A 27507-nucleotide genomic window follows, 5' to 3' on the forward strand; every position below is an offset into this window, starting at 1 on the left:
TTTTTATTTTACGGATGAGAAAAGTGATGCTTAGAGGGGCTAAGTCACTCACTCAAGGTTATATGGCTACTGATAGTCTGTTAGGGGGTTCGGCCAGTTCGCACTGACCATGAGAGGACTACATTTATGGTCTGTCAAGGAAGCTGACCTCTCCACAGAGTAAAAGTTATTCAGTACCCCTTCTAAAGCAATCCCGCCCCTTCATTCAGATTTATTTCTCTCCATATTTTTCTCTGAACGTTTTCCCTTTTCCCCTTCCTTTATCTCTCTGCCACCCACCCCCCACTCCCCACCCCTCCAGATTCTTCTCATAGCTTCACAGATCAGCTCTGGGATGGATGCAGAGGCTCCTGTTTCCATGGTGACGCGGAGAGGTTGGTACAGCACACGCCAAGTGTAGGCGAAGCAGACAATTGGCCGAGGATCCAAAGGTGCCGGCAGTAACCAGGCTCTGGGGAAAGAGATCGATGAGAAAGCCGAGTCTGGATGACTGGACTTCCCTGGAGCTCCAGAAGGACCACCACCCCCATCACGCCCCCTGCCCTCCCTAAGCTCCTCATTTGGAAGTCGAAGTCGGGAGAGCGCAGAAAAGAAGCGAAGGGGCTCCAAAGCAGAAGCTACCACCTCTGACTTGTTTTGAAGACAAAGCCTAGTCGTCGGTGGGGAGACTGCCTAGTGGGCGACGGCCCCCTCCTGAGGCGCCTCCGCCCCGCTCCTTCTCTCCCCGTTCTGACCTCAGTCGGGGCCACCGGGCTCTCGGCCAGGTGCTGAAGAGGAGCTGGGCAGCCAGCAGGGGGCAGAGTCCCCCGCATTAAAGGCGTGTGTGGGCCTGCTTCCTCTGCTACCACCCAACCCCTGCCTTCACTGGGATTATTTTCAGCTGACAGGCTGCAAAGGCGCAGTAGGTGGATTTCAGGTCAGGAGATGGGTTCTGGCAGGGGCTGTGAGCCTATGAAGCGTTGTTCTTTTTTTTTTTTTTTTTTTTTTTTTTGAGACAGAGTTTCGCTCTTGTTACCCAGGCTGGAGTGCAATGGCGTGATGCCGGCTCACCGCTGGCAACCTCCCGGCCAAAGCGTTGTTCTTAAGCTGTGGGCCCCACTGAGAAGCCGGGTATTTAGGACCACAGAGTCAGGGGCTGAAGCAAGGGGCACTTTAACTTTTTTCTGGCAATGGTTTCTTCTGAAGTTTTCCTTGATCCATTGAAAACAATTACAACACTCTGTGAAGAAGAGGCTCATTAATTCATTCAATAATGTTTATTGAGTATCGTCTATCATAGTCACAATGGATGCATCCAATCAAAAATAAATATTTACAGTATGCCTACCTACACTGATTCTTTTTTTTTGAGACGGAGTTTTGGCCAGGTACGGTGGCTCACACCTGTAACCCCAGCACTTTAGGAGGCCGAGGTGGGCAGGTCACAAGGTCAGGAGATCGAGACTATCCTTTTGAAACCCAGTCTCTATAAAAAACTTTTTTTTTTTTTTAAAAAAGAGAGAGACAGAGTTTTGCTCTTGTTGCCCAGGTTGGAGTACAATAGTGCAATCTCAGCTCACCACAACCTCCATATCCTGGGTTCAAGCGATTCTCCTGCCTCAGCCTCCACAGTAGCTGGGATTACAGGCATGTGCCACCACGCCCAGCTAATTTTGTTTTTTTAGTAGGGATGGTGTTTCTCGGTGTTGGTGAGGCTGGTCTTGAACTCCTGACCTGAGGTGATCCGCCCGCCTCAGCCTCCCAAAGTGCTGGGATTACAGGTGTGAGCCATGGCACCAGCCCACATACTGATTCTTAACCTTTTTTAGGTGGCAGGGGTGTCACATATTCTTTGAGAGTATGATAAAAAAAAAAATACAGTGCTATTCAAATGTCACCAAAAAAATACAGATTGTCTCCCAAAAAGAACGCACTATAAACCCTACAGACATTTTTGTGTGATTTTGGGAACCTCATGAACCCCTGGTAACTCATCCATGGGCCCCAGGGCATAAACCCTGGTCTATTAGGAGCTGGGCTCTGGGCTAGGCACTAGAGATGCAACAGCAAGTTAGATAAGCATGGTCCCTGCTCTACTTGAGTTCCAAAGGCAAGTGGGAGGTACAAAGAGATCTTAAAATACAGTGGGCATTGTGGTGATGGACGACCCCAAAGGAGGGCCACGTACCTAGACCAGGGGCTTCACGGAAGGCTTCCTGGAATGACAGGTAAGCTGAGACCTGAAGAAGGAGTAGGGGCCGGCCAGGCAAAGACCTGAGGAGGAGCACTTCGGGCATGGAGGGAAGCACATGGAAAGGCCCTGAGAGGGAACAGCAGACCTGAGAAGCTGACAGCAGGCCCTCGTGGCTGGCTCAGAGATGCCAGGAGGAGAACTGGTGAGAAATGAGGCTAAAGTGGTAAGTGCCATATGTAGGCCCTGGGATGCAACAGAGAACAGGCAGACAGCTGCTGCCCTCAAGGACACTGACAAGAAAGCTGGTGGTTATGATGCAGAAGTGTTAAGTTCCACATTGGGAGTAAGCATGGGGTGGGATGGGAGCATGTGGGTGAGCACTGAACTCAGCTGTGGGGATCAGGACCAAGGCCCAGAAAGCAGGGCTCCAGGTGCAGGTGGATCAGTGACATATTTAGTGTATTCAGAATATTCACAGCCTCTGAAAATAGCTGGAGGGGAGATGTGGTGGGAGAGGAGGAGAGAGAGAGAAGGAAGGGGAGTCACCAATGCACCTTGATTTGAGTGGAACCTACCATTAGGAACATCTTTTATTCTGGGGGTGAGTAGGGCTAGGTGGGGTGACCTCAGCTCTACCTACTCTCTTTTTTTATGTTGCCCAGACTAGACTCAAACTCCTGGGCTCAAATGATCCTCTCCATTCAGCCTCTAGAGTAGCTGGGACTATAGATGCACACCACCGCACCTGGCTGTTTTTTTAAGTAACAGAGTTGTGGCCAGAGGAAGCCTTGGATGAAAAAGTGGGTAAGTAGAGAGAACAGCAGGCTGGGCTTCTTGCTCCCTGCTGTGGACCTAGCAATGGGACTGGGAGAGCATGGGGGTGAGCTAGGAAAACAGGAGATGTTGTAATGGTTTATTGCTGGTGATTTCGTTTAAGAAACACTCTGGGCTGGGGACAGTGGCTCATGCCTGTAATCCCAGCACTCTGGGAGGCCCAGATGGGTGAATCACCTGAGGTCAGGAGTTCAAGACCAGCCTGACCCACATGGAGAAACCCTGTTTCTATTCAAAATACAAAATTAGCCAGGCGTAGTGGCACACACCTGTCATCCCAGCTACTTGGGAGGCTGAGGCAGGAGAATCGCTTGAACCCAGAGGCGGAGGTTGTGGTGAGCTGAGATTGCACTATTGTACTCCAACCTGGGCAACAAGAGCGAAACTCCATCTCAAAAACAAACAAACAAAAAACACCACCCTGGACCAAGCACATGCCTGTAATCCCAGCACTTTGGGAGGCTGACTCAGGAGGATCACTTGAGCCCAGGAGTTTGAGACCAGCCTGGGTATTATAGTGAGACTCTGCCTCCAAAAAAAAAAAAGGAAAAGAAAAAAACCCACTCACATACAGTAGCCCCTTCTTATCCATGGTCTTGCTTTCCACAGTTTCAGTTACACAGATAAGAAGGGGCTACTGTATATGCCTATGTATGTGGTCTCACCTTCTGTGGTCAATCATGGTTTGAAAACATTAAATGGAAAATTCCAGAAATAAACAATTCATAAGTCTTAAATTGCCACCATTCTTAGTAGCGTGATGAAATCTCACACCATCCCACTCTATGCCGCCCGGAATGTGAGTCATCTCTTTGTCCAGCGTAACCACACTGTAGATGCTGCCCACCCATTATCACTTAGTAGCCATCTCGGTTATCAGATCCACTGCCTCGGTATCACAGTGCTTGTGTTCAAGTAACCTTTATTTTGGCCAGGCATGGTGGTGCACACCTGTAAGCCCAGCTGCTTGAGAGACTGAGGCCCACTGAGAATCACTTGAACCTGGGAGGCAGAGGTTACAGTGAACCAAGATTGCGCCACTGCACTCTAGCTTAGCTGACAGAGCAAGACTCTGTCTCAAAAAAAAAAAAAAGTAACCCTTATTTTACTTTCTAATGGCTCCAAAGCACAAGAGTAGTGATACTGGCATATCATTATAATTGTTCTACTTTATTATTAGTTATTATTGGTAATCTCTTAATGTGCCTAATTTTAAAATTAAACTTTATCATAGGTAAGTATGTATAGGAAAAAAAAAAACATGACCCAAATAGAATTTGGTACTATCTGCAGTTTCAGGCATCCTCTGGGGGTCTTGGAATGTATTCCCTGAAGATAAGGGGGGGATTCTTCTGGTACCTATATTCCAGGCTCTGTCCTAAACACTTAGCAAGTATTACTTCATAACACTCCCAGGAGATAATCATGGTCATCCTCATTTTACACATGAGGCCTGAAGCAATTCAGTAATTTGGCAAAGTCAAATAGCAAGTAAGTGACAAAGCCACTATCTAAACCCAGGAAGTTTGGCTCCAGAGTTCCTGCTTTCCACCACCAAACTATGCTATCTCTCTAGAGGGAAGGTCATTGCAAAGGCAATGAATTGAACCTGAACGTCCCACACAAAACATGAGAATTCTACCGTTCCACCTCCTGGGGACACTGATAAGGTAGGAGGAGCACCTGCTACTATGAAGAGGTCCTGGGGAAGTGGGAGGAGACATGGGGCATGGTGTGCTGTGGCCTTGCAACTGCAGGGAGCTGCTGGAGACCAAGGCCTAGAGGCCCAGGACTGAAGAGGGGCAACTAGCTAAGAGATAAGGTCAGGCCGGGCACGTGGCTCACACCTGTAATCCCAGCACTTTGGGAGGCCGAGGCAGGTGGATCACCTGAGGTCAGGACCAGCCTGGTCAACATAGTGAAACTCTGTCGCTACTAAACACAAAAAAGTAGCCGGGCACGGTGGTGCATGACTATAATCTCAGCTACTCAGAAGGCTGAGGCAGAAGGGTTGCTTGAACCTAGGAGGCAGAAGTTGCAGTGAGCCAAGATTGCACCACTGCACTCCAGCCTGGGGAGCAAGAGGGAAACTCCGTCTCAAAAAAAAAAGAGAGAGATAAGGTCAAGTTGGGCATGGTGACACATGCCTGTAGTTCCAGTTACTCAGGGGCTGAGGCAGGAGGATCTCTTGAAGCCAGGAGTTTAAGGCTGCCATGTGCTACGATTGCCCCTGTGAATAGCCGCTGCATTCCAGCCTGGGCAACACAGTGAGACCCTCCCCCATATCTAAATATTTTTTAAAAAAAGGAGCAAGAGATAAGGTCAGGGTATTAGGCAACATGGAAGCTCCTAGTGTCCCCTGTGAGATCTCGCCCTGCCTCCCTTGTCAATGCCATCTCTTGCTCCTCTTTCCTCACTCCCAATTTTCCTGTCACACTGTTCTTTCCTGCCCTAGGGTCTTCCTGACATTGCCTCTACCCTGAACCCTTCCCCATACACATATACCTTCCCTTTTCCAGGCTGACCCCACTCATCCTCAAGTTCTTGGCCTCACTGTCAGTTCCTCAAAGAGTCCCTCTGAATTAGATCCCTTCTCTTAGTCTTTCATTATAATAATGTATCACATTTGAAATTATATATTCCACCAGGCGCGGTGGCTCACGCCTGTAATCCTAGCACTTTGGGAGGCCGAGGTGGGTGGATCACCTGAGGTCAGGAGTTCAAGACCAGCCTGGTCATCATGGTGAAACCCCATCTTTATTTAAAAAAAGAAATTATATATTCAGTTGTGGGCTAGGTGTGGTGGTTCATGCCTGTAATCCCAGCACTTTGGGAAGCTAAGACAGGAGGATCACTTGAGGACAGGAGTTTGAAACTAGCCTGGGCAACATAGGCAAGACCCCTGTCACTAAAAAATAAATACATAAGGCCAGATGCGGTGGCTCATGCCTATAATCCCAGCACTTTGGGAGGCCAAGGCAGGTGTATCACGAGGTCAAGAGATCGAAACCATCCTGGTCAGCAAAGGTGAAACCCCGTCTCTACTAAAAATATAAAAATTAGCTGGTCATGGTGGTGCGCGCCTGTAGTCCCAGCTACTCGGGAGGCTGAGGCAGGAGAATTGCTTGAACCCAGGAGGCGGAGGTTGTGGTGAGCTGAGATCGCGCCATTGCTCTCCAGCGTGGGTAACAAGAGCGAAACTTCGTCTCAAAATAAATAAATAAATAAATAAATAAATATACATAAAAATTAAATTATATTCAGTTGTGTTTATTTAATGCTTGACTCTCCCATTAGATTGTAAGCTCTATGAGGGCAAGACCCCCTGCTATAAACTTAGTTTCTTGCATAGTGCTGGGCACATATAGATACTACATAACATTTTGCTAAATGGGTTTATAAATTTAGAGCAATCTCAGAAGTCTACTGGTCCAGTGGTTCTCTTCTTTTACCGTATGTTCAATAGGCTATTTACCTTCTCCTTGAATATTCCCAGCAGCAGAGAACCCACTACTTCACTAAGAGGCCCATTTGCTTTTGGAGAGATTTAATAGTTGGAAAGTTCTTCTTAGTGAATAAAAATCTGATCACCGGCCACCCCCTGATCCTAGACTGGCTGTCTGGAGCTGTGTCCTTGAAACAGGAACAGGGCTGGGTGTGGTGGCTCACGCCTGTAATCCCAGCATTTTGGGAGGCTGAGGCAGGTGGATCACGAGGTCAAGAGATCAAAACCATCCTGGTCAAAATGGTGAAACCCCGTCTCTACTAAAAATCCAAAAAAAAAAAAAAAAAATTAGCTGGGCATGGTGGCTCGTGCCTGTAATCCCAGCTACTCAGGAGGCTGAGGCAGGAGAATTGCCTGAACCCAGGAGGTGGAGGTTGCGGTAAACTGAGATCGCGCCATTGCACTCCAGCCTGGGTAACAAGAGCGAAACTCAGTCTCAAACAAAAAAAAAGAAAAGAAAAGAAAAGAAACAGGAACAGGCAGCTGTCCTCCTGGCCATTCCCTCTGCCCTCAGCTTTTGCTGGGCCATCTCAACAGTTCTTTCAGCTCAGGAAGTCTTGGATTCTCAACCCTTTCTTCCCCTTCTCAAGAAACTCCTTTCTCTACCTTTCTTCTTTCTTTCTCTCTCTCTCCCCCCACCCCTTTTTTAATATGGAGTCTTGCTCTATCGCCCAGGCTGGAGTACAGTGGCACGATCTTGGCTTACTGCAACCTCTGCCTCTTGGGTTCAAGCAATTCTCCTGTCTCAGCTTCCCGAGTAGCTGGGACTACAGGTGCCTGCCACCATGCCTGGTTAATTTTTGTATTTTTAGTAGAGACAGGTTTCACCCTGTTGGTCAGGCTGGTCTCAAACTCCTGACCTCTGGTGATCCATCTGCCTTGTCTTCCCGATGTGCTGGGATTACAGGTATGAGACACCATGGCTAGCCTCTACCCTTCTCTACCGTTCTCAAGAAACTCCCTTTGGTCAGCACCATATTTGCTGTCTATTCTCATTGCCCCAGGCTCTCCAGGAACTGCAATACACATCTGGCAGGATGAGGAAGGAGAGGGAAAAGAAAGTGAAAAAAGAACATTGTTTCTTTCTCACAGTGTAACCAGACATATTTCCCAGGAAACACTGTTATTACTGATGGTTGGGTCCCCAGGCTAATCCTGAACTAGATGTAACATTGTTAGCTACATACCTTTTGGGTCAAGTGGCCTTTCTGGACACATTTAACTTTTTTTTTTTTTGAGACAGAGTCTTGCTTCGTCGCCTGGAGTGCAATGGCACAATCTCTGCTTACCACAACCTCCACCTCCCAGGTTCAAGCAATTCTGCCTCAGCCTCCCAAGTAGCTGGGAATACAGGCATTGGGACACCACTACCGGCTAATTTTTTTATTTTTAGTAGAGACGGGGGTTCCCCATATTGGCCAGGCTGGTCTCAAACTCCTGACCCATGATCTGCCCACCTTGGCCTCCCAAAGTGCTGGGATTACAGGCGTGAGCCACCATGCCTGGCCCATTTAACATTTTTTCTCTGGGAAAAATGTGTTTGGGTTCCAAACAACCAAGTTATATATAAACCCTTTAAATAACCAGCTTGCAAATTGGGAACTGCTTCTAGAGAAGTATTTAGGTAACACCGAGTGGGAGAGGGAAGGGATGAGAACAGAGTAGGCTTGCTCAGAAAAGTTTCCAAGAAGTTTTTGAAGCAAATATAGGAAAAATGGGAAGAGCCAGACAAACCTGGGTTTAATCCTAATCCCAGCTCTTCCACTTATCTACTGTGAGTGTGCGCCTGATTTACCTAAATTCCCCTCAGATTCTAGTAAAAGAGGACAGTCATTTTTACCTCACATAGTTGTAGGGGGCATGAAGCTAGAGACTATATTGCCTTTGGCACAGTGCCCGGCACATAAGTGAATGACCTGTGTTGTGATGTTTTCCAAACGGGGGTGTCTCCTCTCAAAGTGTGGTGACAGGATCCATGACCTGCTGACGTCCCTGAACCCTGCGTGCAGTTCTCCCACCTGCGGGAGTCCAGCTCATGAAAGAGAGGCCTGCCCTCTGCCTTCCATAAACATTCCAAAGGAGGGAGACTAATGAGCTCCAGAGGAGAGGTCAATTCCAAATCTCAGCCTGAAAAAGGATACCCTGAGTGTCCCTGAAGACCAGTGTTTCTGTAGGAACACCTGTGTATCCTGTGTGATTGCTGTGACTGTGTGTGTCGGTGTGACAATGTATACAGGCCTGCTGCATGTCCTGCCTGTCAGTTGGACCATGGAGATTTCCCTGTCTCTGGGGCTCCATTACTCAGCTCTCCGCGGTCCCTGCCTTATCACTTAGCTGTCTGCCCTCTGGCCTCTTTCCTTTGTTTACCAACTTGGCTGGCTTTTCTCCTCTGGGAACAAAGGAGGTGTTCAGTTCTGGGCAGTGCCTGGCTCCAGCTACCCACCCCCATTACCTCCCCTTTCCAGGAGGGTTGCCCCTGTCTCAGACCCCTTGGCTCTGAGAGGCCCCTTCCCACAGCCCCAGGGAGAGAGGAGGCTGAGCTCCTCAGCTGGCACCCCCTTCTTTCTCACCCTCTGGCCCCATTCCTGTCCCCAGCAAGGCCCCTGAAGCTTCACTGGAGATAGCTCCTCTCCCCATTGTCTGGCCAGGATTTGGAAGCTCTGGTTTCCATAGCAACCCCTGGGCATTTAATTAAGGGAGGAGGCCTTCATCTCTTCCAGGCTGGGCAATTCCAAATCTCAGCCCGAAAAAGGATACCCTGAGGGGGTGAGGGAGAGGTGCTGTCCTCCAATATAGCACAATTCCAGCTTCCCCACAAAGTCGGTTACGGCTTTCCCAGCCCACCCCCTCCCAGCTGCCACCCCGATCACTGCCTCGTGCCGGAGCAGGTTGGGGAGGCCTCTGAAACCAGCTAGGGCAAAACCCCGGTCCCAGGCTAGTAGAGGTTTCAAGGAAGGGGTGGTGTGCAATTCCTGTAAGCCACCCTCCCCCATATACACTGTGGCTTTGTTTACTGGACCCTGGGGTTGGGGATAACGGTGGGAGATCATTCAACCTTGCCTACTATCCAATTTCTTTCCCATGGAATGGGCTTAGGGGCTCTCTGAACTCCCTGAAATTGAATGGAATATGTATAAGTTCATTATAAGGCTTTTTCCTAAAAACAAAAAATAAGGCTTTTTCCTGGGTACTGGGTACATAGCATTCATTAGATGGTCAGGAAAGAGCTCTATGATCTCAGAAAGATTCCTAGCGGCCGGGCACGGTGGCTCACGCCTGTAATCCCAGCACTTTGGGAGGCCGAGGTGGGTGGATCACGAGGTCAAGAGATCGAGACCATCCTGGTCAACATGGTGAAAACCCATCTCTACTAAAAATACAAAAAATTAGCTGGACATGGTGGCACGTGCCTGTAATCCCAGCTACTCGGGAGGCTGAGGCAGGAGAATTGCCTGAACCCAGGAGGCAGAGGTAGTGGTGAGCAGAGATTGTGCCATTGCACTCCAACCTGGGTAACAAGACTGAAACTCCGTCTCAAAAAAAAAAAATTAAAAAAAAGAAAGGTTCCTAGCACTGCTATTTGCCCGCTGTGAGACCTCAGTCAAATTGCTTAACCTCTCTGTGCCTGTGTCCTCTATAAAGTGGGGATGATACTACTTGACAAGACTTGGCATCTTAGTAAGGGGTTGTTGGTAAGGAAGTTATGATTACTCTGAGAGTGGGCTAAATGGAGGGTCCCACACTTTATCCATCCCATGCCCACCTTCCCTGGAGGTAACAGGGATGCCCTCTCAAATGGGGGCATTCACCGCCGCCTGGCTTATTCCCTTATTCCCTCTCTGCCCCACCTTAGGCTGCTGGAAAGTGTTCTAGACGCTGATGGGAAGCAGTCGCTCTCCAGAGCCTCGTCACAGGGTGGAATTTCCAAGCTCAGGTCACTGAGTTATCCCAGTTCCTGAAATTCCGTCTCAGATTTCTCAGCTGTTGCTGTGACCGCTTTTCCCTGTTTCTGGTTAGGTTAGTTTGTGTTTGTGTGTTTCCTTTTCACTGTATTTTTAGCCTTTGGAAAAAATATTTCACATGCTAGTACCTTCCTGATCTTTCAATTCTCCGCAGGCATGGGTGTGGGGCCACTTCTTCCCCTGACCTTTCTTCAACCCTGTCTCCCTTTCCCAGCCTCCCACCCCTCTGGCACACAACCTTACCTTCTGTTGAGAATTCCCGGAGTTACCCCACCCTCCTCCCATCTCTCTGCCTCTCCTGTCCCCTCAGTTATATTACCAATATATGCAGATTGTGACACAGTTCTGAGTCTCTGGGTTCCTTATCCTTTTTAACTTGTTTCCCTTCAAGAAATTCCTCCTCCCTCCCCATTGTGGCATTTTCCCCTTGTTTCAGAAAAGGCAACTCTATCCCTGCTGTTCTGGCTTGTCCTACTTCAGTAGCATCCTGATTCACAGGAAGTGTGGAGTTGTTGCTGGAAAAAGGGGTTCTCATCCAAACCCCAAGAGAGGATTCTTGGATCTCCTGCAGGAAGGAATTCAAGGCAAGCCACAGGGTGCAGTGAGAAGAGATAGCTGGTTGAAAGCTACTCAGTTACAGAGTAGGGTATCCTCAAAAAGCAAGAGGAGGAGGAATGCGCCAACTTCCTTTTTTGAGACGGAGTTTCACTCTTGCCACCCAGGCTGGAGTGCAGTAAGTGGTATGATCTCGGCTCACTGCAACCTCCACCTCTTGGATTCAAGCGATTCTCCTGCCTCAGCCTCCTGAGTAGCTGGGATTACAAGTGAGCACCACCACATCCAGCTAATTTTTTGTATTTTTAGTAGAAATAGAGTTTCACCATGTTGGCCAGGCTGGTCTCAAACTCCTGACCTCAAGTGATCCACCTGCCTTGGCCTCATAAAGTGCTGGGATTACAGGCGTGAGCCACTGCGCCCAGCCAATTCATCTTATGTAGGGGGTCTTATCTATGTAAAAGCTAAGCTATGTCTAGGTGTGGGTAGGCTGATAGCATGACAGAATTTGTTATTCTGTGGATTTAAATAAAACTATCTTTATTATTACTTTTTTAGGGCATAAGTACCTAACAGCATAACTATGGCCAGGCGCAGTGGCTCACACCTGTAATCCCAGCACTTTGGGAGGCTGAGGTGGGCGAATCACCTGAGATCAGGAGTTCAAGACCAGCCTGACCAATATGGTGAAACCCCATCTTTAAAAAAAAAAAAGCAGCAGCAGCTAACTATGACTCTGTTTTTTCTTTATTTTATTTTTTGGGACAGAGTCTCAAACCGTTGCCCAGGCTGGAGTCAGTGTCAGTGGCACAATCTTGGCTCACTGAAACCTCCGCCTTCCAGGTTCAAGTGATTCTTCTGCCTCAGCCTCCTGAGCAGCTGGGACTACAGGCACACACTACCATGCCCAGCTAATTTTTTGTATTTTTAGTAGAGATGGGTTTCACCATGTTGGTCAGGCTGGTCTCGAACTTCTGGCCTCAAGTGATCCGTGCGCCTCAGGCTCCCAAAGTGCTGGGATTACAGGCGTGAACCACCGCGCCTGGCAACTATGACTATCTTAAAGGCCTAATTGTTATGCAGTCACAGGGTATGTGGACATTCTGTTGTGATAGGAGTTTGTCCTTGCAGGCATTATCAAGCTGCTTTCTTAGCCATAAACGTCTTATGACCATGGGTTGTGACTGGCAAGGAATGTGCCTTGCTAGTTTAATTTAATTTATTTATTTATTGAGAAAGGATCTCGTTCTGTCACCCAGGCTGGAGTGCAGTGGCATGATCTCAGCACACTGTAGCCTCCGCCTCCTGGGTTCAAGTGATTCTCTTGCCTCAGTCTTCCAAGTAGCTGGGGAATAATACAGGTGCCCACCACCATGCCTAGCTAATTTTTGTATTTTTGTAGAGATGAGGTTTCACTATGTTGGCAAGATTGGTGACCTCTAACTTGTGACCTCAAGTGATCTGCCCCCGTCGACCTTCTGAGATGCTGGGATTACAGGCGTGAGCCACTGTGCCTGGTCCATGCCTGGCTAGTTTTCATATGGAGTTGATTTTTTTTTTTTGAGACAGAGTCTCACTGTGTCACCCAGGCTGGAGGAGTACAGTGGTGCAATCTTGGCTCACTGCAACCTCTGTCTCCCAGGTTCAAGAGATTCTCCTGTCTCAGCCTCCTGAGTAGCTGGGATTACAGGTGCATACCCGGCCTGGAGTTGATTTTTTAAATGGTGTCACCGAGGCCAGGCTCGGCAGCTCACACCTGTAATCCCAGCACTTTGGGAGGCTGAGGTAGGTGGATCACTTGAGGTCAGGTGTTCAAGACCAGCCTGGCCAACATGGTGAAACCTCATCTCTACTAAAAATACAAAAAAAAAAATTAGCCAGGCATGGTGGCACGTGCCTGTAATCCCAGCTACTCTGGAGGCTGAGGCAGGGGAATTGCATGAACCCAGGAAGCAGAGGTTGCAGTGAGCCCTGATTGTGTCACGGCACTCCAGCCTGGGCGACAGAGCGAGACTCTCTCTCTCTCTCTTTTTTTTTAAAAATAATTCAGTCTCCGTAGGGACTGTCAAAAATTGCCAATGCTGACTATATTTTAAGCCGTCATGGCAGGGTATTGGGAAAAGTTTTCAATTAGCAATAATCGTGCCTCGGATAAACCTCATTGGCTGCAATACTGCAATTGGCTATGATACTCTGTCTCAAAAAAAAAAAAAAAAAAGTCAGTCTGGCTCTTTTATACTGTTTCCCTAACAGAGTCAGATGAACCTAGAACCCTGCACCCCACCAATTATGTTTAGGTTTCACCATCAGTACTATAGTATTATATTTAGTAGAGTTGCAAAAAGGTTTACATGAAATCATGCAAGGAGGGCACCGTAGGGACCAAGAGAAACTTTCCTCTTCTTCCTCTGAGGCTTTGCTGAAAAATCAACTCACAAAAAGCAGATTAATTGGAGGAAAAGCATGCTAATGTATTTAACAGATGTAAATGAAGAGAATCATGATGAGTGTCCACTCCCAGGTGGGGGTCAGGAGCTTGTATACCATCCTAGCAAAATGGGATGGGAGGCAGAGAAGAGGAATTCAGTTGAGAAGATTACTAGAGAGAATGAATGCATCTGGGGAACAGAAACTGACCCGTACATTATCTTGCAAAAGAGTCTGTTCAGGTGTGGTTACGTACATTCTTGTTCTTACAGAGAGGGGAAGGAAAAACAGTTGTTCCTTTTGGTGGGTCTGGATCTCAGGCAGATAAAGGAAGTTCACTTTGGGAGATGGTGGGTGGGAAGAAGATCAGAGAGACCTTGAGGCTTCTTTAGTTCAGGATGACAAAACACGATATTTTGGGATATTGGTTTCTGAGCCCCAACAGCACTTAGCACAGTGCCTTCCTGGTGGCACAGACCTCAGGAATGGAGCCATTGATTCCCTGGATCTGAGAGGCCTATGGGACACAGGGTTATTTCTCAGCCTTCTTTTGCTAAACTCAGTTCGAACCCCACCCAGAGGGATTTGAAGCTGGGCTTGGTGTTCAGTGTCAGAAGACACAGGTGATACAGGGAGGTGGCAAAGAAGAGATGTGGGAGGGGAGTAAGAATTAGATTTGTGAGGGCAAGAGAGGATTTTTGGCCAGGTGTTTTAGTCCACACCTGTAATCCTAACACTTTGGGAGGCCGAGGTGGGAGGATCACCTGAGGTTAAGAGTTTGGGACCAGCCTGGCCAACATGGTGAAACTACTAAAAATACAAAAATTAGCCAGGCGTGGTGGTGGGTACCTGTAATTCTAGCTACTTGAGACGCTGAGGGAGGAGAATCACTGGAATCTGAGCGGAGATTGTGTCACTGCACTCCAGCCTGGGTGACAAGAGAGAAACTCTGTCTCAAAAAAAAAAAAAAGAGGCCAGGCACGGTGGCTCACACCTGTAATCCCAGCACTTTGAGAGATCAAGGGGGGCAAATCACCAGGTTGAAAGATCGAGACCATCCTGGCCAAAACAGTGAAGCCCCATCTCTACTAAAAATACAAAAATTAGCCAGGTGTGGTGGCAGGTGCCTCTAGTCCCAGATACTTGGGAGGCTGAGGCAGGACAATTGCTTAAACCCAGGAGGCAGAGGCTGCAGTGAGCCAAGATTGTGTCACTGCACTCCAGCCTGGCAACAGAGTGAGACTCTGTCTCAAAAAAAAAGAAAAAAAAGGGGATTTTAATTATTCAACCTGGAGAGAGCTGGAAGAGGAAGGAAAGAGGTTTTTGTTTTGTTTTGTTTTGTTTTTTGAGACAAAGTTTCAGCCGGGCGTGGTGGCTCACGCCTGTAATCCAAGCACTTTGGAGGCCAAGGTGGGCGGATCACCTAAGGTTGGGAGTTCAAGACCAGCCTGACCAACATGGTGAAGCCCTGTCTTAAAAAAAAAAAAAGAGAGAGAGACAAAGTTTCATTCTTGTCACCCAATAATTGGAGTGCAATGGCGGGATCTTGACTCCCTGCAACCTCTGCCTCCCCGGTTCAAGTGGTTCTCCTGTCTCAGCCTCCCGAGTAGCTGGGATTACAGGCGCCTGCCACCACCCCTGGCTAATTTTTGTATTTTTAGTAGAGACAGGGTTTCCCCATGTTAGCCAGGCTGGTTTTGAACTTATACCCTCAGGTGATCCACCCGCCTTCACCTCCCAAAGTGCTGGGATTACAGGTATGAGCCACCATGCCCAGCCGATTTTTTTTCAAGACAGGGCTCACTCTGTCACCCAGGCAGGAGTGCTGTGGTGCCATCATGGCTCACTGCACCCTCAACCTCTCAGGCTCAAGTGATCCCCCTGCCTCAACCTCCTGAGTAACTGGAACCACAGGTGGCCACCACTATGCCCAGCTAATTATTTTATGTTTTGTAGAGACAAGGTCTCCCTATGTTGCCCAGGCTGGTCACAAACTCCTAGCCTCAAGCCATCTGCCCACCTCAGCCTACCAAAGTGTTGGAATTCAGAATCTTGGCGGAGCCACCATGCCTGACTAAGATTCTGTTTTCTTTGAGACAGAGTCTTGCTCTGTTGCTAGGCGGCAGGCTGGAGTGCAGTGGCACAATCTCAGCTCACTGCAACCTCCGACTCCCGGGTTCAAGCAATTCTTCTACCTCAGCCTCCGGAGTAGCTGGGATTACAGGTGTGTGCCACCATGCCCAGCTAATTTTTATATTTTAGTAAGACAGGGTTTCACCATGTTGACCAGGATGGTCTCGATCTCTTGACTTTGTGATCCTCCCGCCTCAGCCTCCCAAAGTGCTGGGATTACAGGCGTGAGCCACCGCGCCCGGCCCCCAAGATTTTTAATGATAACAGAGTTTAGGGCTCTTTGTGGCAATTCTGTTTTCTCTCCTTCAGGGAAGAGAAGGAAGAGAAAGTGTTGAGGTTGGGGAGACTGAGGCTGGCTCAGGAAATCCTAAATCCTTCTGAGAAAAGTGAGGCTCGAAGAGGTTGTAGCTTATCTAAGGTCACAAGTTAGTTAAGCGCTAAACCCTGGACTCAGACCTCAGCTTTGAGCCTTCCAACTGGCAAACTGTACTCAGAGGCCAGGAGCCCACAGGGTCAGGTAGGATAGAGGCCAACGGGAGATTCCAAGTTTGTTTAAATTTCCTAATCCCCAGGAAGGCTTCCCAGAGATGTGCTGGAAAGACCATGAGGTAATGTAATGAATGCCATCCTCATTAAGACATAAAAAAAGCTCAGGCTGGGTGCTGTGGCTCACGCCTTAATCCCAACAGTCTGAGTGGCCAAGGTGGACAGGTTACTTGAGGTCAGGAGTTTGAGGACAGCCTGGCCAACATGGTGAAACCCATCTCTACTAAAAATACAAAAATTAGCCAGGTGTGGTAGCGCACACCTGTAGTCCCAGCTACTCAGGAGGCTGAGATATGAGAATTGCTTGAACCTGGGAGGTAGAGGTTGTAGTGAGCTGAGATTGCACCACTGCACTCCAGCGTGGGTGAAAGAGTGAATGAGACTCCATCTCAAAAAAGAAAAAAAAAGATATAAGAAAATTCAGTGAGAGGTTGGGTGATTTACCCTAAGTCATTTAAGTAGTAACTAGCAGGGCCAGGATTCAAAGCCATGTAAGTGTGGCCTGAGCCTGCATTCTCCACCTGTGCTGTCTACGCAAGTGTCGTAGTTGGGTTCTGAATCTGATCTGGCTGACTCCAGAGCCCGAATGCATTGTGATGTTCTATTCCACCTCTTCCACCCTTAGAGGACCAAGCATTGAATGAGGTGATGCAGGCAGAGCATTTAGCACATGGGAAGTATATCAACACAGTTGTCTTCATTATGTCTGGCTGGCTCCAGTTCTGCCTTTCCATTCTTTGTTGGATGCCTGGGCTTATATCCTTGGCTTTCAGCAGCCTGGAAGCAAGTCCCCTTCTCGGTATCTGGGCTCAGTTAACTGCTTAGGCATCTCTGTCCCACCCACAGGCCCAACCCTGGGGTTTCTGGAGCACATCCTTTGGTGTTTCTTGGAAACTAGATTGACAGAGCTGGAGGGGCTCTTGGGGAGTGGCTCTGACCTCATACTGTATAGAGGAGAATGCTGAGGCCCAAAGAGAGCAAGAGTCTTGACTAAGCCCATTCCCATGGTCTACTAATAATATTGAGTATCTGCTGTCCCCAAGCACTGTTGTAGGTATGATACCAAAGTGAGAAGGTCACTGTACCTACAGAGTCCACCTTATCATGGTAAGGGAGAAAGACAATCAACAAAAAATAGGTCAACAAAAAACATAAACTAGAAAAATATCAGAGGATAAAGGCCATACTGAGAACATGAAAGAGAAGGATCAGGTGGCTACTTCAGGCTCGGTGACCTCTGGGTAGGAGACAACCTGAGATCTAAAGGATGAAAAGGTGCCAATGGGGACAGTCAGGGAGAAGGGCATTGTTGGCAGAGGAAACAGCCAGAAGAGAAAAGGCCCTGAATATAAGCTTATGTGTGAGCACAGTGGATAGTGAAATCAATTTAGTGAGTCCTGACAAGCATCTGAAAATGAGATAGCTGCGTGCGGTGCTCACGCCTGTAATCCCAGCACTCTGGGAGGCTCGGGCAAGTGGATCACGAGGTCAGGAGATTGAGACCATCCTGGCTAACATGGTGAAACCCCATCTCTACTAAAAATACAAAAATTAGCTGGGCGTGGTGGTGCGAGCCTGCAGTCCCAGCTCCTTGGGAGGCTGAGGCAGGAGAATCACTTGAACCCTGGAGGTGGAGGTTGCAGTGAGACAAGATCATGCCACTGTACTCCAGCCTGAGCGACAGCAAGACTCTGTCTCAAAAAATAAAAAAGAAGTAGAAAAGAAAATTATCAGAGTGCATTGTAAAGGTAGATGTTTCAGGAGCGTTTAGGAGACATCTATATATGCATGCAGAGAGAGATATATATAGCATAATATATATTGATATATCTATATCTCTAAATATAACAGGAATGTATGTTTTGGATTGTGATATAACATGCATTTCTGAATGTGACTTATGAACAGAAAAGTTTGAAAACAATTATTGGAGGAATTTTTTAAAGTTCTCTAATGTGGCTGATGAGAGAACTGAAGGAGGTGAGGTCAGCCAGGGTGCAAGCATAGGTTGTGAATGGCTCTATGAACCAGGATAAAAAGTTGGATTTTCTTCAAAATAGACTTTATGACTGGGCTTAGTGGCTCAGGCCTCTGATCCCAGCACTTTGGGAGACTGGGTGGGCAGACTACTTGAGCCCAGGAGTTCAAGACCAGTCTGGGCAACATAGGGAGACCCCCGTCTCTACAAAAAATACATTTAAAAAAATTAGCCAGGTACCAGGCATGGTGGCTCACGCCTGTAATCCAAGCACTTTGGAGGCCAAGGTGGGTGGATCACCTGAGGTCAGGAGTTCAAGACCAGCCTGACCAACATGGTGAAACCCCATCTTAAAAAAAAAAAAAGGAAAAAAATTAGCCAGGCATGGTGGCACATGCTCGTAGTCCCAGCTACTAAAGAGGCTGAATGGGCAGATTGATTGAACCCAGGAGGTTGAGGCTTCCGTGAGCCATGATCGCACCACTGCACTCAAGCCTGGATGGCACAGTGAGACCCTGTCTAAAAAAAAAAAAAAAAAAAAAAAAAGGCTGGTGCAGTGGCTCACACCTGTAATCCCAACAATTTGGGAGGCCGAGGTGGGTGGATCACGAGGTCAGGAGATTGAGACCATCCTGGCTAGCACAGTGAAACTCTGTCTCTACTAAAAATACAAAAAATTAGCTGGGCGTGGTGACATGCACCTGTAGTCCCAGCTACTTGGGAGGTTGAGGCAGGAGAATCACTTGAACCTGGGAGGTGCAGGTTGCAGTGAGCTGAGATCGTGCCACTGCACTCAAGCCTGGGTGACAGAGTGAGACTCCATCTCAAAAAAAAAAAAAAGTGCCAGGCAATGTGTTTTAGGCCTGTAATCCCAGCACTTTGGGAGGCCAAGGTAGGAGATCCCTTGAGCCCAAGAGTTAGAGACTAGCCTGGGCAACATGGCGAAACCCCATCTCTACATAAAACACAAAAAGTAGCCAGGTGTGCTGGGACACACCTGTGGTCCAATCTTCTTGGGAGGCTGAGGTGGGAGGATCACTTGAGCTCAGGAGGTAGAGGCTGCAGTGAGCGGTAATCATACCCCTGCACTCCAGCCTAGGTGACAGAGTGAGACTGTCTTTTCTTTTTCTTTTTTTTTTTTTTTTGAGACTGTCTTTTCTTTTCTTTTTTTTTGAGACGGAGTTTCACTCTTGTTGCCCAGGCTGGAGTGCAATGGCACGATCTTGGCTCACTACAACCTCCACCTCCCAGGTTCAAGTGATTCTCCTGCCTCAGCCTCCCAAGTAGCTGGGATTACAGGCATCTGCCACCATACCTGGCTAATTTCTGTATTTTTAGTAGAGACAGGGTTTCTCCATGTTGGTCAGGCTGGTCTTGAACTCCTGACCTCAGGTAATCCACCTGCCTTGGCCTCCCATAATGCTGGGATAACAGGTGTGAGCCACTGTGCCTGGAAGGGACCGTCTTAAAGAAAAAAGAAGTGTGGCTGGGTGTGGTGGCTGACGCCTGTAATCCCAGCACTTTGGGAGGCTGAGGGGGCGGATCACGAGGTCAAGAGGTCGAGACCATCCTGGCCAACATGGTGAAACCCCCTCTCTACTAAAAATACAAAAATTAGCAGGGCATGGTGGTGTGTGTCTGCGTGGTGGTGTGTGTCTGTATTCCCAACTACTCAGGAGGCTGAGGCAGAAGAATCGCTTAAACCCAGGAGCGGAGGTTGCAGTGAGCCAAGATTGCCCCACTGCACTCCAGCCTGGTGCCTATCGACAGAGCAAGACTCTGTCTCAAAAAAAAAAAAAGAAAAAAAAAAGTGGACCTGACTCCACAGGAAGACTTTAAGCAGAGGATAAACATTGCCTATGTACTTTCCGGTGTTTTGTTTACTTGCTTTTTGAAACAGAGTCTCGACCTGTCACCCCAGGTTCAAGTGACTCCTGCCTCAGCAGTGAGCCGAGATTGTGCCACTGCACTTCAGCCTGGGCAACACAGCGAGATTCAGTCTGAAGAAAAGAAAAGGAGGATAAAACAGACAGAGAATCCCTGCTACCTGGGAGGATGAGGAGATGGGAAATTGGAGGAGAAGTGGGCCTGGCTCAGGGTCCACATCATTTTCCAGCTCACTCCTGTGCTCCTGAGGTCCTTTCCTGCCTGGGAATTACTCTCTCCCACTCACCTAGCAAGTGTTCACCTTAATTTTGGCCGAGCCCTGGGCTAGTGGCAAGAGAAGGCAGAAGGCCTGCGTGTGGTCTCCAGTCTCCTGTACACCAAGTGCAGCTACTCTGAGCTCCCTCCAGCTGCCCTCTGCTCCTCCCTGTGCTTCCATTCCCCATCCCCAACTTGGCAGGAACCAGAAGAAACACAGTCTTCTTTACTATCTTCACTACCTTTCTCTGTTTCGTTTTGTTTTTTAAATTTTATCTTTCGGGTGGTGGCTCACTCCTGTAATCCCAGCACTTTGGGAGGCCAAGGTGGTGGATCACGAGGTCAAGAGATCGAAACCATCCTGGTCAACATGGTGAAACCCTGTCTCTACTAAAAATACAAAAAATTAGCTGGGTATGGTGGCGCATGCCTGTAATCCTAGCTACTCAGGAGGTTGAGGCAGGAGAATTGCCTGAACCCAGGAGGCGGAGGTTGCGGTGAGCCGAGATCGCGCCATTGCACTCCAGCCTGGGTAACAAGAGCAAAACCCTGTCTCAAAAAAAAAAAAATTTATCTTTTTTGAGACAGGGTTTTGCTCTGTCACCCACATTGGAGTTCAGTGGCTCCATCACAGCTCACTGCAGCCTCGATCTCCCGGGCCCAACCAATCCTCCCACCTCAGTCTCCCAAGTAGCTGGGATTATAGGAGCGTGCACCACCATGCCCGGCTAGTTTTTTGTTTTTTTGATTTTGTAGAGATGGGGTCTTGATAGGTTGATCGGGCTGGTTTCCAACTCCTGGGCTCAAGTGATCGTCCTGCCTTGGCCTCCCAAAGTGTTGGGATTACAGGCATGAGCTGCTGCACCTGGCCCCTTCCTCTATTTTCACCCTGGCCCCATCCTTGGCCACCTTCATCCTCCCTCCTAATTATTATTTTTCTTTTTATTTATTTATTTTTTATTTTTATTTTTTAAGGTTTTTTTTTTTTTTGAGACGGAGTTCCATGCCCAGCTAATTTTTGTATTTTTAGTAGAGACGGGGTTTCACCTTGTTGACCAGGATAGTCTTAATCTCGTGATCCACCCGCCTCGGCCTCCCAAAGTCCTGGGATTATAGGTGTGAACCACCGCGCCCAGCCTATTTTTTTCTTTAAGTTTGAGAAGGCTTCAGTCTTCCCACATACCACTCCCCTCCCCTCCCCTTCCCACTCCCTCCTCCTTCCTTTCCCCCTCCTTCTCCCCTCCCCCTCCTTCTCCCTCTCCTTCTACTTCTCCTTCCTCTCTTCTTCCTCCTTCTCTCTTTTTCTTAAATTCCTTTTTTTTTTCTTTTTTATTCTTCTTCTCTTTTTGGAGACAGATTCTCACATCGTTGCCCAGGCTGGAGTGAAGTGGCACCATCTCAGCTCATAGCAAACTCCACCTCCCGGGTTCAAGCGATTCTCCTGCCTCAGCCTCCCAAGTGGCTGGGATTACAGACAACCACCACCACCCCTGGCTACTTTTTGTATTTTTAGTAGAGATAGGGTTTCACCATGTTGGCCAGGCTGGTCTTGAACTCCTGACTTCAGGTGATTCACCTGCCTCAGCCTCACAAAGTACTGGGATTACAGGTATGAGCCACCGCGCCTGGCCTCTGTCCTCATTCTTAGTACAGCTCAGGTGGCTTGTTTTGTTTTGTTTTTCTCCTCCTGTTCTCACACACATATACACATATGCACTGGTCTTCTTCCCCAGGCCTCCATTCCTGCGTCCAAGCCACCCCATTCTCCCAGAACATTCCCTGTGCTCTGGCCAACCTCTCAGTATCTATTCTTGCTTTGCCTCATAGCTCAGTGCTACTTCTTCCAGAAAGCTTTCCTGGGAAATTCTCTTCTTTCTTTTTGTTTTTCCTTAGCTCTCTCTCACCACTTATGTAACAATGCCCAGCTCCCAGGAAGAGGAGCAGAAGAGGAGCTGAGAATGAGAAAACAGCTCCCAGCAGCCAGGAACTTGCCTGGCACTCTCAGCGATGCTTGGGTTTTCCATAAGCATTTCACAGAATACCAACATCAGGCAAGGCCACGCTGTGACTGACCTCAAGAGATCAAGACAGAAACAAGATCTCTCAGTAATCATCTCTGAACAAAGACAGAAACAAGAACACTGTCAAAACCACAAGAATAACGAAGCATCTGTGCATCCAAGCTAACATGAGCCAGTGCTGCTTCTTTTCCAAGCATTTAGCCTTGCTTTATTCCTCCCACCTTGTATAGGACAGAAGATTTATTGATACTCTACTTTTTTTTTGAGATGGAATCTCCCTCTGTTGCTCAGGCTGAAGTGCAGTGGCACGATCTCGGCTTACTGCAGCCTCTGCCTCCTGGATACTCCTCTTTCTGAGCAGCATCCAATCCCAAGCAAAGCCTCACTTCCTTCACCTCTTCCCCAAATCACCAAATGTGAGTTCAAATTCTAAGTCCTTTCTAACACTCATTTATTGGATGTGCCACAGTTCCACCATGGCATGTGTTCTTATTGAAATTAGTCTGCAGGCTGGGTGCGGTGGCTCACGCCTGTAATCCCAGTACTTTGGGAGGCTGAGGCAGGTGGATCACAAGGTCAGGAGTTCAAGACCAGCCTGGCCAATATGGTGAAACCCCGTCTCTACTAACAATACAAAAAATAGCTGAGTGTGGTAGCAGGTGCCTATAATCCCAGCTACTCAGGAGGCTGAGGCAGTAGAATCATGTGAACCCAGGAGATGGAGGTTGCAGTGAGCCGAGATCATGCCATTGCACTGCAGGGCAGCAGAGCAAGACTCCATCTCAAAAAACAAATAAACAAACAAAAAAAGAAGAAATTAGTCTGCCAGGCACAATGGCTCCCACCTCTAATCACAATACTTTGGGAAACTGAGGTGGGAGGATCACTTGAGTCCCGGAGTTTAGGGCTATGACCTTGCCACTGCATCACTGTACACTGGGTGACAAACTGAGACCCAGTCTTTGTTATTTATTTATTTATAAGATGGAGTCTTGCTTTGTCACCCAGGCTGGGGTGCAAAGGCATGATTTCAGCTCACTGCAACCTCTACCTCCTGGGCTGAAGCATTCTCCTGCCTCTGCCTCCCAAGTAGCTGGGATTACAGGCATGCATCACCACGCCTGGCTAATTTTTGTATTTTTAGTAGAGATGGGGTTTCACCATTTTGGTCAGGCTGGTCTGGAACTCCTGATCTCAGGTGATCCACCAGCCTCAGCCTCCTAAAGTGCTGGGGTTACAGGCGTGAGCCACTTTTTTTTTTGAGACGGAGTTTTGTTTTGCTCTTGTTACCCAGGCTGGAGTGCAATGGCACGATCTCGGCTCACCGCAACCTCTGCCTCCTGGGTTCAAGCAATTCTCCTGCCTCAGCCTCCCGAGTAGCTGGGACTACAGGCGTGTGCCACCATGCCCAGCTAATTTTTGTATTTTTAGTAGAGACGGGGTTTCAGCTCGTTGACCAGGATGATCTCGATCTTTTGACCTCGTGATCCACCCGTCTCGGCCTCCCAAAGTGCTGGGATTATAGGCCTCGTGAGCCACCCTGCCCAGCCTGAGACCTAGTCTTAAAAAGAAGGAAAGGCATGCCACTGCACTTTAGCCTGGGGGATAGAGCCTCACTTTGTCTCAGAAAAAAAAAAAAAGAAAAGAAAAGGCCAGGCATGGTGGCTCATTTCTGTAATCCCAGCACTTTGGGAGGCCAAGATGGGTGGGGATTGCTTGAGCTCAGGAATTTGAGACCAGTTTGGGCAACATAGTGAGAACTTGTCTCTACAAAAAACAAAAAACACATACATATAATTAGCTGGGTGTGGTAATACATGCCTATAGTACACTCAGGAGGCTGTGGTGGGAGGATTGCTTCATCCAATGAGGTTGAGGCTGCAGTGAGCTGTGATTAAACCACTGCACTCCAGCCTGGGCAACAGAGGTATTAAAAAAATAAGGAAAGAAGGCCCGGCGTGGTGGCTCCTGCCTCAAGCACTTTGGAGACCAAGGCAGGCGGATTACCAGAGGTCAGGAGTTCAAGACCAGCCTGACCAACATGGTGAAACCCTGTCTTAAAAAAAAAAAAAATAAGAAAAGGAATAACAGAGGCCGGGTGTGGTGGTTCATGCCTGTAATCTCATCACTTTGGGAGGCCGAGGGGGGCGGATCACCTGAGGTCAGTGGTTCAAGACCAGCCTGGCCAACATGGTGAAACCCTGTCTTATTAAAAAAAAAAGAAGAAGAAAGAAATAACAGAAGTGACTCAATAAACCCAATTTTATTCAACTACAGATATCTGCTGGTGGTCTTTTGACTGGAGGACACTGATGATCAAGAACAACATACAGGTATATGTATATATATTTTTAAAAAACTACAAACCCCTATGCCTTTGGATTTGAAGTGCTTTTAAAGTTTTTTTTTTTTTTTTTGAGACAGAGTCTCACTTTGTCATCCAGGCTGGAGTGCAATGGTGCAATCTTGGCTCACTGCAACCTCTGCCTCCTGGGTTCAAGCGATTCTCCTGCCTCAGCCTCCTGAATAGCTGGTAGCTGGGATTACAGGCAGATGCCACCACGCTGGGCTTTTTGTATGTTTAGTAGAGATGGGGTTTCACCATGTTGGACAGGCTGGTCTTGAACTCCTGATCTTGTGATCCACCTGCCTTAGCCTCCCAAAGTGCTGGGATTATAGGCGTGAGTCACTTTGCCCAGCTTAAAAATATTTTAGTAGTAGATTTCTCTCTTTCTTTCTTTCTTTTTGAGAGGGAGTTTTGCTCTAATGCCCAGGCTGGAGTGCAGTGGCACGATCTCGGCTCACTGCAACCTCTGCCTCTTGGATTCAAGCAATTCTCCTGCTTCAGATCCCCGGTAGCAGAGACTACAGGCATGCACCACCATGCCTGGCCAATTTTTTGTATTTTTAGTAGAGATAGGGTTTCACCGTGTTAGCCAGGATCGTCTTGATCTCCTGATTTCATGATCTGCCTGCCTCAGCCTCCCAAAGTGCTGGGATTACAGGCGTGAACCACTGTGCCTGGCAGATTTCTCTTTCTAATTATGTTTTCAGACAAGCTGCTACACCTCCCCACCCTGAATCGTCTGTTCCAGTGGATTGGATTGATTCTTCAGTCCTTGGGTGTGCTTACAAGTTTGCTACATCCATAGTCTTCCCTTACCAATCTTTTTTCTTCTTAATTTATTTTCTTAATTTTTTTTTTTGTTTTATGTTTTCTTCTTCTTAATTTCTTTTTCTTTTCTTTTCTTTCTGGAGTCTTGCTCTGTAGCCCAGGCTGGAGTGCAGTGGCGCAGTCTTGGCTTACTGCAACCTCTGCTTCTTGGGTCCCAGTTCAAGCAGTTCTCCTACCTCAGCCTCCCAAGTAGCTGGGATTACAGGCATGAGCCACCATGCCCAGCTAGTTTTTGTACTTTTTAGTAGAGACAGGGTTTCACAGTTTTGGCCAGTCTGGTCTTGAACTCCTGACCTCGTTATTTACCCATCTCGGCCTTCCAAAGTGCTGGGATTACTGGTGTGAGCCACCTCACCCGGCCCTTCTTTTCTTTTTTTTTTTTTGAGATGGCGTTTCGCTTTTGTTGCCCAGGCTGGAGTGCAGCGCAGTGATCTCGGCTCATCGTAACCTCCGCCTCCCAGGTTCAAGCGATTCTCCTGCCTCAGCCTCCTGAGTAGCTGGGATTACAGGAATGTGCCACCATGCCCAGCTAATTTTGTATTTTTGTAGATATGGAGTTTCACCATGTTGCCCAAGCTGATCTTGAACTCCTGAGTTTGAGTGATCTGCCCACCTCAGCCTCCCAAAGTGTTGGATTACAGGCATGAACCACTGCAGCTAGCCTGAATTCATCAGTTTGAACTATACAGTTCGATGATTTTTCAGTTATTCCCCATTTCCTCATCAACCCTACACACCTAGGCAACTATTAATCTAGTTTCTGTCTTTTTGGATTTGCCTATTCTGGACATTTTCTATAAAGGGACATAGGCTCTATGGTCTTTCGTGGTTGGCTTCTTTCACCTTGGCATAATGTTTTCAACTATAACCTTGTTTTAAATTTTTCTGGTCTTGATAGGGAAAAGCCACCTTTGTTTTTGTTTGAGACAGCGTCTCCCTCTGTTGCCCAGGCTGCAGTGCAGTGGCGCGATCTCGGCTCACTGCAACCTCTGCCTTCCGAGGTTCAAACTATTCTCCTGCCTCACCTTCCAGAGTAGCTGGGATTACAGGCACCCGCCACCAACCTGGCTAATTTTTTTTTAGTAGAGATGGTGTTTCACCATGTTTGCCAGGCTGGTCTCGAACTCCTGACCTCAAGTGATCCACTCACGTCAGCCTCCCAAAGTGCAGGGATTGCAGGTGTGAGCCACTGTGCCTGGTCAGGAAGAGCCATCTTAACATATTAATCTGGCTACAGACTTCTATTTGATTTTTAAATTTTTCTTGTAGAGATGGGGACCTCACTCTTGCCCAGGCTGGTCTTAAACTCCTGGGTTTAAGTGATCCTCTCACCTCAGCCTTCCCAAATCCTGGGATTATATGCGTGAGCCACCATACCCAGTCTTGGCTATGGAGTTTTTTTTTGTTTGTTTGTTTTTGAGACAGAGTTTCGCTCTTGTTACCCAGGTTGGAGTGCAATGGCGCGATCTTGGCTCACTGCAACCTCCGCCTCCTGGGTTCAGGCAATTCTCCTGCCTCAGCCTCCTGAGTAGCTGGGATTACAGGCACATGCCACCATGCCCAGCTAATTTTTTGTATTTTTAGTAGAGACGGTGTTTCACCATGTTGACCAGGATGATCTCGATCTCTTGACCTTGTGATCCACCCGCCTCGGCCTCCCAAAGTGCTGGGATTACAGGCTTGAGCCACCGCGCCCGGCCAGCTATGGAGTTTTAAATAAAGTTATTTAAAAGAGGTTTAGGCTGGTCTCGGTGGCTCACGCCTGTAATCCCAGCACTTTGGGAGGCCAAGGAGGGTGGGATCACAAGGTCAGGAGTTCCAGACCAGCCTGACCAACATGGAGAAACTCTGTCTTTACTAAAAATACAAAATTAGCCAGTCGTGGTGGTGCATGACTGTAATCCAGCTACTCCGGAGGCTGAGGCAGGAGAATTGCTTGAAAAATTAGCCAGGCATGGTGACACCTGTCTGTAATTCCAGCTACTTGGGAGACTGAGGCAAGAGAATTGCTTGAAAAATTAGCCAGGCATGGTGACACATGTCTGTAATTCCAGCT

General features: G+C 48.0%; 1 long non-coding RNA gene and 1 other non-coding gene across 3 annotated transcripts; one reads left to right on the plus strand and one right to left on the minus strand.

The window, feature by feature from the left end:
- Positions 1 to 13079: 13079 nt before the first annotated feature.
- Positions 13080 to 13219, minus strand: LOC118144533 (U4 spliceosomal RNA). The gene has a single exon (XR_004729306.1). It is a non-coding gene; the product is annotated as a U4 spliceosomal RNA (small nuclear RNA).
- A 2258-nt stretch (positions 13220 to 15477) lies between these two features.
- LOC118144458 (uncharacterized) lies at positions 15478 to 27141 on the plus strand. 2 transcript variants are annotated; one of them, XR_013521913.1, is made up of 4 exons: positions 15478 to 15680; positions 22149 to 22692; positions 24554 to 24609; positions 25331 to 27141. It is a non-coding gene; the product is annotated as an uncharacterized LOC118144458 (long non-coding RNA). The 2 variants fall into 2 exon arrangements; XR_008473869.2 differs by lacking the exon at positions 22149 to 22692.
- Positions 27142 to 27507: the final 366 nt, after the last annotated feature.

Source organism: Callithrix jacchus, chromosome 9, assembly GCF_049354715.1.
Source record: "Callithrix jacchus isolate 240 chromosome 9, calJac240_pri, whole genome shotgun sequence".
Classification (NCBI taxonomy): domain Eukaryota; kingdom Metazoa; phylum Chordata; class Mammalia; order Primates; family Cebidae; genus Callithrix; species Callithrix jacchus.